This window comes from Elephas maximus, chromosome 25, assembly GCF_024166365.1.
Source record: "Elephas maximus indicus isolate mEleMax1 chromosome 25, mEleMax1 primary haplotype, whole genome shotgun sequence".
In the NCBI taxonomy this organism is placed as follows: Eukaryota; Metazoa; Chordata; class Mammalia; order Proboscidea; family Elephantidae; genus Elephas; species Elephas maximus.
Genome location: NC_064843.1, coordinates 5,344,966 through 5,357,248, shown reverse-complemented (window position 1 = coordinate 5,357,248; position 12,283 = coordinate 5,344,966). Strand labels below are relative to the sequence as shown.

At 56.6% G+C, this 12,283-nt stretch overlaps 1 protein-coding gene across 4 annotated transcripts in view; it reads left to right on the top strand.

The window, feature by feature from the left end:
- Positions 1-2,523: 2,523 nt before the first annotated feature.
- Positions 2,524-12,283, top strand: part of SLCO4A1 (solute carrier organic anion transporter family member 4A1) — a 29,078-nt gene continuing 19,318 nt past the window's right edge. For all 4 annotated transcript variants that reach the window (XM_049869126.1, XM_049869124.1, XM_049869123.1 and 1 more), the window contains exon 1: positions 2,524-2,608. The gene's annotated coding sequence lies outside the window, so the exon portion shown is untranslated. The remainder of the gene's footprint in view (positions 2,609-12,283) is intronic.

The following is a 12,283-nucleotide window of genomic DNA, read 5'->3' as shown; positions in this document are numbered from 1 at the left end:
CGCCGCACCATGATAAGACTAAGGATAAAGTTGGTCTCAGGAAGCCAGCCACAGCCCGGCCCCACAGAGCCCGTGGTTTGGCATTTGGGCCAGGTCTTCTGTTCCCCTGCCACCCTGAGGCATGACCCCGCGGGCAGCATGTACAGGGCGCAGCCTGGCCCAAGGTCTCAGGGCACACCAGAGCTCCAAGGGGCCTCAGGTGCCTGAGGTTCCGGCTGGCTGGTGTGTCCTCACTCCTGAGGGCAGAAGGTCAGCACTTTGCATGAACAGACCTGAACACTTCACTCCCGATTTACATTACGTTTCAAATCGTGGCAGTGAGCAAGGCCTGCGGAATCCCAGTAGGGAGACCACTTGGAAGCTCTCCAGGGAGCTAGCCACAGCTCCCAGCAGGGCAACAGCGTGGTGACCCACTGGGCGAAGGCCGGCAGGGAAGGGCCACACACCAGGTTCCTTGGGGCCTCTAGGCCAGCATTGCCCACGGGGGCCAGGGCAACTGAGGCGGCACCCAAACGAGGCCTCCCACCGCAGGGAATCATCCACCTGCTGGCCGCTCCCAGGAGGAGGTCTCCATGGTGACGCCCCCCCCCCACAGCCTTCAGCAGCAGTGCTTGGAAATAATTTAATTACCACTTCCTGTTTACGTTTATTTTAACAGTACTTATTAAAATAAACTTACTCTTTTAATAAAAAATGAGCGTTGTTTAAAGGGAAAGATTGTGTAACCAACGGTTCTGGGGGCTATACTCCAACAGGAAGTTTCAGAAACCAAGTCCGAGCTGCTCCTGACACTCCAAGTGCATCTGCAGTATCCCCAGTGAAGGTCACCAGCTTCTGCTCACGCCCCTCCAGGGACCAGGCACTCCCTGCCTCTCAAAGACATCTCCACTCCGCTCCGGCAGCAGGAAGTGCTGCTCCAGGCAGGTTCCACACCTGAGGCTGGGTCTCCTGGGTGCTCAGTCCTCTTCCTGCTGGGGAACGTTCGCAGAGTGAGCTTGGCCCCTCCCTGGGCCTCCCATTAGAGGCCAAAACCCGCTTCACCAGCAAGTGGGACTTCTCCATTCAGGAACAATAAAAAGACAATAGGTGGGGTTTCCCTCAGAGGACAGTGCTTGGAATGGGGCCCAATATCCCAGGACCTTGGCCCAGCTGCCAGGGAGGGGAGGCTTACACAGACACAGGTGCCCTGGGGCACCCTGGGACCCCCAGGACCAGCCACGAGTGTGCATAAACTCCACCCTCTGAAGAAAGGATAGAAAAGTATTTTATAAATAACTGCAGCGTGGGGCCATGTCCCATAAGACTCAGCCCTCTTTCTCTTCCGGATGTGACACCCCCTGCCCCCCTACACACACAGGAAGAAGCCAGAACCCCTGCTTGCCCCTCCACTGTGGTTTTCACGCTGAAGCTTGAGTTGTGCTCGCAGTTACCAGCTGAGGCCATGCTTTGCCCACTTATCAGGATTCCATCACACACACGGTGGAATTTTGCAGCCTTCTTTTAAAATACATTCATTTTATTGAAACTAAAAAGGGAAACTTGTGGGAGTTGCTGGGACCAGCTATTAACACTTGGCCGAGTTCCTGGGCTCTGTCCATTATTTCCTGTTTTCAGAGGCCCTTGGAGGGGGATTCGCCACCACTCCCATTTTACAGATGAGGACACTAAGGCTCATGAGATGAAGCGCTGTGTTCAAGGCCCCACAGCAGGGAGCTCAAACAGGGCCCCTTGTTGAAGGGGATGTGTCTGGTATCTCCCTCCTGCCCCCACCGCATTGCTGATGTCAAAAAGAGGGTCGTTCCATCGGAAAAGGCAACAGGCAGGAAACCACGGGACTCCCTTGGCGAGGGTGCCAGCCTCCCATGCGCCCAGCGCGCGCCCCCGAGTCGGCCCACCCCCATCCCTCGGGCTCCCAGGGGCGCCGCGGGCGCACCCTAGGCGCGCACAGGCTGCATCCGGGAGGCGGACAAAGGCCCGAATGACCTTCGCGGCCGCCGCCCTCCAGCCCCGCCCTTGCCCCTTCCCGGAGCCTCCCCGCCCCACACGGCCTTTCGGAAAAGCTAGGGCGGGAAGCTGAGGCTTCCCTTCGCCCATATGTCCCCTCCCACCGCCTCGGCCCCTCAGCACTCGGGTTCGAATCACCGCACAGTTTCGAAATGACTCGCCCCGGGACCGGGCAGCTGACTTCGCCTCTCGGTTCTGCGTTTTCGACTGTAACCCTCGGACGCCGGTCTCCTGGGGCTAGGAGGAGATTCGTCCGCGGAAAGCGCGCGGCTCCACGCCGGCCTCCGAGGGGCTCCGCGGCCCGGGTGGTTGCGATGGGGGGGAAGAAGACGCGTCGCGGTTCCCTGCTTCCCGCACTCACCCTTCTCGGCCAATGCCCAGCGGGCCCCGCCCCTGCCGCGGGCCCGGCTGTCAGTTTCGTGGGCGGGCTGGGGGCGGGGCGGGCCGCCCGGACGGCGCGGCCATTGGCCGCGGTGGGGAGGCCGCCCTGCGCCCGAGCCCGCCCCCCGCCTGCGGAGGGGCTGGCCGGCCTACGAATGAAGTCTGAGAGGGCCTTGTGCAGCGGCAAGAGCTGAGAGCGCAGCGCGGCGGCCTGGTCCGAGCGGTGAGTGTCCCGGGCGCGGCGCGCGGGCGGGCGGTGGGGGGCGCTGGCCAGGTCCGCGGAGGCCAGCTGCTGACGTCAGAGCTGGCAGGTGTCCGCCGCCGGTGGGCAGGGCGCGGGGGTATCTAGGAAGGGCCGGACTGGCTCGGTGGGGAGGCCCAGGAGTTGGGAAGCCTGGGCCCCCGCCTGCGCCCAGAGCCCCTCGCCTGGGGCACGAGAGGGACCGAGCGAGGACCATCGCCCACAACCCAGCCGCCTCTGGGAGATGGAACTCAAAGTGCACCCTTTCTCGCTCCCAGCTCCCGGGCTGGAACCTGCCCCACCTCCCTGAGTCCCGAGAAGGCGGGAGAAGGGAACGGGGTCCCTGCAGCAGCGGATGCGGAGGGCTGGAGGGTGGGTGGTGAGTGGTGCTTGGGAAGGGGATGGAGGAAGCGGCCAGGTTTGGTGGCGGGTCAGGCGGAGGACAGACGCGCCTCCTGGTGCCATGTGGTTAAGGGTGCCATGTGGTTGCGGCGGGTCACCCACCTGCGTCGGCAGCTGAGTCAAGGAGGAAATGGTTGTTCACAGAAGTTCTTCGCGGCCGCTGCCGGACCTTGTTCGCGCCTGCGGCTCTCGGGACATCTCGGGGAGGGAGCTCAGGCGGAGATGTCCGCCGCCGCGATGCCGGCCGCTCCCCTGTCCCCGCCCTGTCACGCCACGTGAGATCCCCTCGCCCGGCGCAGGTTCACGGCTGGGATGGGGGCGAGCTCCCCAGGACGCGGGCGGAAGACCCAGCGCTCCCGCGCCGCTGACGGGCGGCCCTGGCTGGGAGGGTGGAAACTGAGCGCGGCCCTTGGCGCCTAGCGGTACGCTGGCCCTCGACCCGGAAACCCGGGGCCGACGCCGGGATTTCCACCTGCGCAGCGGAGCATCGGCAGTGCGTAAGCCGGTGGGGAGAAGCTGGCTCCACCCCGCGCCGCAAAGGAAGGCAGAACCGACTGGCCTGTCCCGGCACGGGGAGCGGGTTCCCAGCCCACGGTGGCCCGGCTTTGGAGACCTCCCACGCGCCGCCCTGAGCGCGGAGGCTGCTGCGATTCCAGGGGCGGGCTGCAGAGGGGTCGTCTTAGGAGCCGTTGCCGCTCTGTCTGGAGACCTGTTCCGGAATGGCAGTACTTTTCCACAGCGACTGAACCAAAGTTTCAGCTCCCTGCTTCTGGGCTGTGGCTTTTGAAACTGGGGTTACCAATATCTGATCAGAAGCTGGCTCTGGGGAGCCGGGCTCTGCTCAGTGAAAGGGGAACACAGTTGTGCCCAAAGTTTTTATTGGAGGGGGAGAGGATGAACTTCAGGGGAGAGACAACCCCGATTTCAGCTGGTTCCACTTATGGAATATCATAATAACAATGACAATGGGATGATTTATGGAGCATGTAGAATGTGCCAGGCCCCACATAAAGGGCTTTGAGGATTATCTCATTTAATCCTCACAACTCCTTGAGGTAGCTACTATCACTCTTATTTTACAAGTGAGGAAACTGAGACTCAGAGAGGTTAAGTGACTTACGCAAGGCCACACAGCTAGAGAGTGGTGGAGACGTTTGAATTCAGGCTGGTCTGACTCCAGACTTGGGCTGGTAACCACTTCACAGCTCTATTCCTAAAGAAGGGAAGAAGGTAACCCAGGAGAGCCAGGGTGGAGACGAAGAGGAGTCTCCAAAAAGAGGGGCCACAGTTAGGAGAGCAAGAGTGTCTGACTGGCTGTTGAAGGCCTGCGGAAGCAGGGAGGACGAAGTTATGGGGAACCCTGCACAGCCCAGATTTCCCATCAATGGCAATGGGTAAGGAGGCTCCTGGGAGCCAGCTTGCTCCCAAGCACCTGTCCTCGCTCGTGCTGGGCAGGGCCCGCAGGCACTCCTGGACAATTGTTCACGTGGTTGGTATGGCCTAACCGGGCTCCCTAGGTGTGGCCTCCAGCAGATGCTGGTACATCCCCCCCCCCACACAGGGGGAGGTGGCCAGGGCAGTGGAAGTGGGCAGGATGAGGGCAGTGGCCGCTTGGGGCAGATTTCCTACCCTTATTCCAGCAGCTGGGTCTGGTGACTCAGCTCAGAGGGCAGCCCCCAAAAGAGGGCTGCCACTGTGTGGGTTCTCCTGTGTGTCCTAACTGACTCCCACCCCCAAAGGCTGCTCTACTCCCCAGCCCCTTTGCACTAGCATCCCATCCACACCCCTACCCACTGCAGCAAGGCGGGGTGGGGTTTCCTTCTGAAGAAGGCTAGTGGCCAGCAACCCTGCCCCACGCCTACCCTCACCCCCCATTCACAAGGGTCACGGCCCCCACTCACCTTCCAGGCCCCAGAACCAGAGCCTCAGACCCCAAAGCAGATCCATGGGCAGGAGCTGGTGCCCCAGGACTCACTGCCCCACTGGGAGTCCTGCGCCCCCTACCCCCCACAGCCCCTGTCATCAGGGACCCCTGACCTGCAGGAACAGGAAGAGATGACCTGGTGCACACACTTCCTCACCAGCAACCGAGGTGAAGTAGGCAGCAGGGGTGTGGATGGGGAGACTCGTCCTTGTCCCCGGAGTGAAAAGAGGCTGAAGAGCGGGGTGGACGGGCAGACTAGTGTGCGGACTGGGGCACTACAAGGTGCCCAGGCCCCGCCCTGAGTGGCAAGGGGCTGGCTCCTTCACCTCGGGCTCCTTTTCTCCTCCCCATGACATCACGCCCATGGTACAGGTGGGGGAACTGAGGCTCAGAGAGGGCCGTGACCTGCACAATGTGGGAGGGCCTGCCTGGCTCCAGGGCAGCTTCTCTCGCTGTATGCTTCTAGAATCTTCCATTGAATTGCGGGGGGGGGGAGGAAGGGGGCGTGAGGGTTGTTTTCAACTCCATGGACGGAATACTGAATCAGAAAAGAGGATACTTCCCACGTAAGAACACCTGGGGCTTCCTCAGTGGCCGTGGATTTCTTTAAAGGCCAGCCGGCCACACGCTCTGGTCAAGGCAGGCAAAGAAACTTTAGCACTTCTGCCCTCAAGGCACAGAGAACAGCCAGGCCAGCACAGGGAGCCAGAAGAGAACTGTGGTCTCCTAAAACAGTACACACACGTGTCCACATGTGCGTAACATGAACACGCCCCCTCATCACCTCTTGCCCTCCCCGTACCCCCTCATGGCACCAGCTAAACTAGTCCCAGTAGGCCGTACTTGGTCACTCGGTGCGGTGGGGATGAAAAGGGAGCAGGGTTGTGCACGCTGAGGCAGCAGGATCCCACCAGGTGGAGAGGTCCTTCTGGAGAAGGCAGCCCCATACCTGGCCTCCTCAAGGTCCCACAGACACCCCTCGTTGTTGGCCCATGCAAAGCAGGCAGCTTCCTGCTCCCTCCCCTGATGCTGACTTGACCCAGCCGTGCAAACTGGGGGCATGCCGGAGCCCCAAATCCTGCCCTGTGGGTTTCTGTTTTATGAAAATCTTTTGAGCCTCGTCTTAGAGAAGTGAAAACCTTCCACCATGTCCCCACTCACAGGAATGGATACCAGCGTGGATTTAGGAGGCAAGAGAAGAGAGATGGGTCTCCACAGATTCCCCTGTGATGTGGAGAAGAGGGATGCCGCAGGCAGTTTAGGGCTCTGGGGCTGGGGGCGTGTCCCATTCGACAGCATGGGCTGTGGTGCGGCCAGGAGAAGGCACAGCTCACAGCCTGGAATTTGCTGGCTGGAGCACAAAGAAACTAGAAGAGTGAAATCTGTGGTCCCTTACTACCACGTGTTCAAGTACAGCTCAGGAGAGGAGCCCATGCAACCCTAGTGCCTACCCGGGGCCAGGCCTCCTTGGGGCACCTGCTAAGCCACTGCTGCCGGCAAGTTGTCCCTCTGGGAGCAGGGGTTGGACGTAGCGAGGATCAGAGGCCACCCATCTGAGGCTCAGATGGGACTCTGGGCACCTTGGGTCCTGCCCGCCTGGTTGTGCCAAGAGCTGACTCTGTGGACAGCCTCCAACTGTGGAAACAAGGTCTGCCTAAATCCCTGAGTAAACGGATGAGTGGAAGTGAAATGTACATGGGAAAGCTATTTCAGTCCCACTTTGCAGAGACTTGGTGTGGTCAGCTGCGCACACATACCACTTCCCATGTAAGAACACCAGGGGCTTCCTCAGTGGCCGTGGAGTTCTCTAAAGGCCAACCGGCCACACGCTCTGGTCAAGGCAGGCAAAGAAACTTCAGCACTTCTGCCCTCAAGGCACAGAGAACAGCCAGGCCAGCACAGGGAGCCAGAAGAGAACTGTGGTCTCCTAAAACAGCATACACACGTGTCCACATGTGCATAACATGAACACACTCCCGCATATGCACACATGCCCACACATGCAGAACATGTAACACTCCTGCACATATATATGCACACATGTACACACTCCCACACATACATAGGCACACATGCACACATGTACACATTCCCACATGTACATACATACGTGCATGAACACCCACACACGTGCACCCTTGTGATGCAAACACACACACCTACCCAATGTACATGTACTCAGGCACAATGTACACACACCTGTATACACATGCGCACACGCACGCACACCACTCCCCACAGGAGCCCCAAGTGCAGAACCTCCTGGTGGAGGCTGCAGGGTAAGCACTGTCCTATTCCTAAACCGCCCTGGCTAACCCTCAGCAGGCCTGTGACTTCCAGGGTTGCGGAAGCGGGATGGCCTCTGGCGGTGGATGGGGGCTCTCGCAGCTCCCCTCTCTGCCTCTGCATAGCCGTTTGCCAGTCTGAGGGTCAGGTGGGTCCAGGGGATGGATCCACTCTGCTCCAGCAGCGCCATGCTCCCCACATGGCTGGAGGGGGCCCGTTCCTATTCGCCCTCACGTGCGGCCAAATGCTCTGCATCTGTGCCCTTCCCAGGTGATGGAACCCATCTGGGCTGTGGCAGAGCCTCTTCCTGCTTCAAAGGTTCTCCATGAGCAGGAGGCAGCAGGAGGTGGAAGGAGCCGAGGGGGAACAGGTGCCAGGCCCAGAGGCCACAGCGGCCCAGGGTGGGTCCACCGGCGGTTCTGGTTGGGGTGAGGTGGTTGGAGCGTGAGTGCTGACCCAGAGTGGCTCCAGATGCCGTCTTAGACCCCCTGTAGGGCTGGGGTTTCTTAAGTGCTCTTGCCGCACTTGGCCCTTGAGTCCCTGGAAGGCCCAGCTGCCCCCTTTCCAATGAAAATGCTGCAAATAAGGGAACGCGTCCAAGGGAAGAATCCCAGCCTCCGGAAGGGAATGTGATACCTGGAGGCAGAAGGCCTGTCTGAGTGTGCTGGCAAGGAGCGTGGATCGCAGAAAGCCTGGGGCTGGCTCCGCAGGCACGCGTAGCTCCGGGGAGCCAGGAGTGGGCCTTGTCAGAGGCTGAGTGGCCCATTTCATGTTCACAATTGTAGGACAAGGGAAAACATCATGTCACCTGGCTGGCACTTGAAATGTGATTTTAAATTCACTAATTTAAACACAGCCCTGTTGGCACAGTGGTTAAGGGCTCGGCTACTAACCAAAATGTCAGCAGTTTGAATCCATCAGCTGCTTCTTAGAAACCCTATGGGGCTTTCAACTCTGTTGGAATCAACTCAATGGCAATGAGTTTGGGATTTTGGGGGGTTTAATGTAAACTTTTTTTTTTTTTTTAATTTAAACGTATGTGATAAATGTGTAGTTTAATGTGAAGCTTTACATACACGAGTCAGAGAGTCATAGCTTTTCATCCAGGCCAGCCGGTGTTAACAGGGAGCTGTCTGGACAACGTACAACTAATTGTTCTTTGGTTGTTGAGGTTTTTATTTTCAAACAGGAAGTCGCTCTCTTTCCTGTGGCCATTCCAGGTGACAGGCCCTTGGCAGTCTGGCCTTGCTCTAAGTCCTGCTTTGGATCTGGCACTTCTGCAGCAGTCTGCTCTGATCCGCCACACAGCAAAGGACCCAAGGCCAGGTTTAAATGACACCATCTGCAGGCAGCTTGCCCAGACTCTAGGGCTGTGCAGGTGTCCGAAGACCACTGGTGCCTGGGTCCTGGTTTTGCAGGCCATTTACGTAGGATGGCCACCAAAGGTGACTCCCCAGGATCCATCATATCTTTTCAGAAGCGCTCATCAGTGTTGCAACATGTGGGATCCCTCCAAGCGCGTGCCCTAAAGCTCTGCTTCACCCCAGGACTGTGCTCCACGCTGCCCTCTGCCTGGGGTGGCCCTTCTCTTCGAGGTCTGGCCCCATCCCAAGTCCCCTGTTATTTATGTACATACCTCTGCAGATATATGTGTGTGTGGGCACACGTGCAGATGTGTGTGCATGTGTAGATGTGTATGTGTGTCTATGTGCAAATGTTTGTGTATGCCCACTTGCAGATATTTGGTGTCTGCAAGTGCATATGTGTGTATGTGTAGTGGCTGTGTGCACACAGGTGTATGCATGTGTATGTGCAGGTGGCTATGTTCACACACAGGTGTGTGCATGTGCAGGTTGTGTGCAGGTGGCTGTGTGCACACAGGTGTGTGCACGTGCAGGTGTGTGTATGCGCAGGTGGCTGTCTGCACACAGGTACATGCATGTGCACGTCTGTATATGCAGTGGCCATGTGCACACAGATGCATGCATGTGCAGTTGTGTGTGTATGTGCAGTGGCTGTCTGCACACTGGTGTGTGCATGTGCAGTGGCCATGTGTGCACAGGTTTGTGCATGTGCACGTGTGCGCATGTGCAGATGCTGCCTCTTGCTCCCTGACTCTCAGTGTACTCCCCAGTGTACCCCACGGCTCTGTGTGTGTGTGTACATGTATTGAGAAAAAACACTAGAAGGAAATGCACCAAAATGTGAACATGGAGTGGTCTCTGGGTGTTGGAATTTGGGGTAGCTTTGAGCCTTTTTTTTTTTTTTTTTTTGAGCCTTTTCTATATTCCTCCATGGTCTTAATCTTGGACTTGAGCCATGTGTGCATGTATGAAAGATTGCTTTTGAGAGCAGTACCCCCCCTCCCTGCTCTGCCCCTTGGGCTAGAGGCACATGCAGAAAATATGCTCCTGGCTGTGGTCTTGGGACAGCGTGTCTGTCGCCAGCCTGTGTTACGCATGTGACGTGGGTCACTGTTCCTCTAGGAAGCTTTGCTTATTAAAGCTTAGAAACTGCTTTGCTCTCAAGGGCTCTCTTCATGGCATCAGCACTTGTCGTGACCGAGCCAGCCTTGAAGATGTGTTGGCTTGCGGAGAGGTGGTGGCCCGCTAAGAAGTGGTGGCTAGCAGAGAGGTGGTGGCCTGCCAAGAGGTGGCAGCCCACCAAGAAGCAGTGGTCCACCAAGAGGTGGCAGCCCTATAACGAAAGCTCCAGAAGTGTACATGGGTGGCTGGAGTGGGATTTGTGCGGCCCACACCTCACTCCCTGGCCATCAACAGCCTAAAAGCGCCATGCCCAGGGAAAACTTGTGTCTGTGTTGAATGCCCGTGTTGAATGCCCAGGGAAACCTTGTGTCCGTGGTGAATGCCCGTGTCAAATGCCCAGGGAAACCTTGTGTCCGTGTTGAATGCCTGTGTTAAATGCCTAGGGAAACCTTGTGTCCGTGGTGAATCCCCGTGTTAAATGCCCTGGGAAACCTTTTGTCCATGTTAAACGCCCAGGGAAACCTTGTGTCCGTGGTGACTGCCCATGTTAAATGCCCCGGGAAACCTTTTGTCCATGTTAAATGCCCAGGGAAGCCTTGTGTCCGTGGTGAATCCCCGTGTTAAATGCCCAGGGAAACCTTGTGTCCTTGGTGAATGCCGTGTTAAATGCCGAGGGAAGCCGTGTGTCCGTGTTGAATGCCAGTGTTAAATGCCCAGGGAAACCTTGTGTCTGTGTTGAATGCCCATGTTGTATGCCCAGGAAAACCATATGCCCATGTTGAATGCCCATGTGAAAATGGTGCGGTGGGGACGTCTGACCTCCTCTAACTTCACGAGGGCCTCTTGGGTCAGCCTGGCCTTTGCCCCGCTTGGGCAAGTGTTATAAAGTTCTTTAGCTCTGTCAGTAAGTGCCCGGGGACACTACATTCCACCAAGAAACCTCCTGCCCAAAGACGCTCAGCTCTCTCACTCCATGGGCCGTCTCCTGCCAATCTCCTTGTTCTGCTGCCACGGTTTCTCTCCTGCCACTTCTCATCGTCTTGCACCATCTCCGATGTTACTGCTCTCTGTCTGTCTCTTGAGTCTAAGGGGTTCTCAGCACAGGGACCCTGGGTCCAAAGGACACACTTCTCCCATCTTTTCTTTCTTGGTGGCAGTAAGGTCCCCCCTCTCCTCTGGGATTGGCACTCTTTTAAGCCTCGTGGAATGGCAAAAGTGACCAATCCTCTTGTGAGGGTTCCATACACCTTATTTGCGTGGTCCCACCCCCACAAGGGTGCCATGCACCTTATTTGCATTATTAGAAAGCTGTCCAGTCCCCTTGGTGGGCCACAAACACCTTATTTTTATAGTCCCACTCAAACATTTTATAGGAGTCACAAGGCCATGGTGAAAAAGTCCGTAGAAAAGTGATTTATCTCACCACATGCCACTTCCTGGCTTTTCTAGCCATGGTTCTTCTGTACCCGAAGGATAACTTCCCCCTCCCAATCATTTTACCAGTCCAAAAGAGTCATCCACAATTAGTTCTGCAGTAGAGCAAAGAGTCCTCAGGGTGAGGTTACTCAGGTACCAGCCATTCAGGTCTGCTGCAGGTGTCCATCTGATCTAGTCAGGTTCTTCAAAATTTCAACTCATCGTCACCTTTTCTGGCCTCCGATAAAATTTAACTGAGAGAAGATTCTTCCCTTGCTCTGAGCTTCTCTCAATGTATCATCATCACAACACCGTTAAGGAACTCTTGGTTTGGCCACTGTACTCCTGTCCAGCTGTGCCTTTCCCTTAGTCCACCCTTTCAGAGTTACAGCTTCTACAATTACAGTGTTTACAGTCACAATTAACTCTGTTAACAATTAACAGCTGAATCATATAATTTTATCAGCCTCTTCCCTCACCCTATCTTCCCCAGACCCAGGAATAGGAATCTATTCAGTGGGGGATCCTCCCTGGCCCCCTCATTTTGAGTGTAAACACACCCACAAAAGCACGTAAGTCAGCTATTTCATGCCTTTATCTCCCTCGTTTTAGATACCGATGTTTAAACTGCCCATCCCTATCTAGCCAGTACTCTGAGGAGACAGGCATGTTCCTTGATCTGAAGAATCTTCTGTTCTGCTTAGAAATTTGAGGAACTGCATCCATAAGCAAAGTCCAGTCTAGAGCAAGTCATCAAATTGCAGCAATCTACACCAGCATACGGTGTCAAGCATCTCTCTTTCTCTTCCCCCTTTACTTGGGGCTAGGTGGTCTCATCCCCATTCAGTCAGGGTCAGCTCATCCCTAGCCTCCAAGCGAGGTCAGTAAGTACCAGCCATAGGCTTGGGAGTCCACATACCTCCCTGCCCAGACCAGCTTGTCCCTTCTCTCATCCTTGGCTACCAGGCCTAGGTCAACGGGTTTCAAAGGAACATGTCCAAACTCAGACCATCTCTTCGTTGCTGCACTTCCTCCACTCCCATTTATTTTGTGACCTGAGACATTCACCTCAAATGAGCATACCAGGCTGTCTACTCGCTGGTTCCCTTTAACTTTCAGTTCTAGAAGGGGGATCTTCTGATG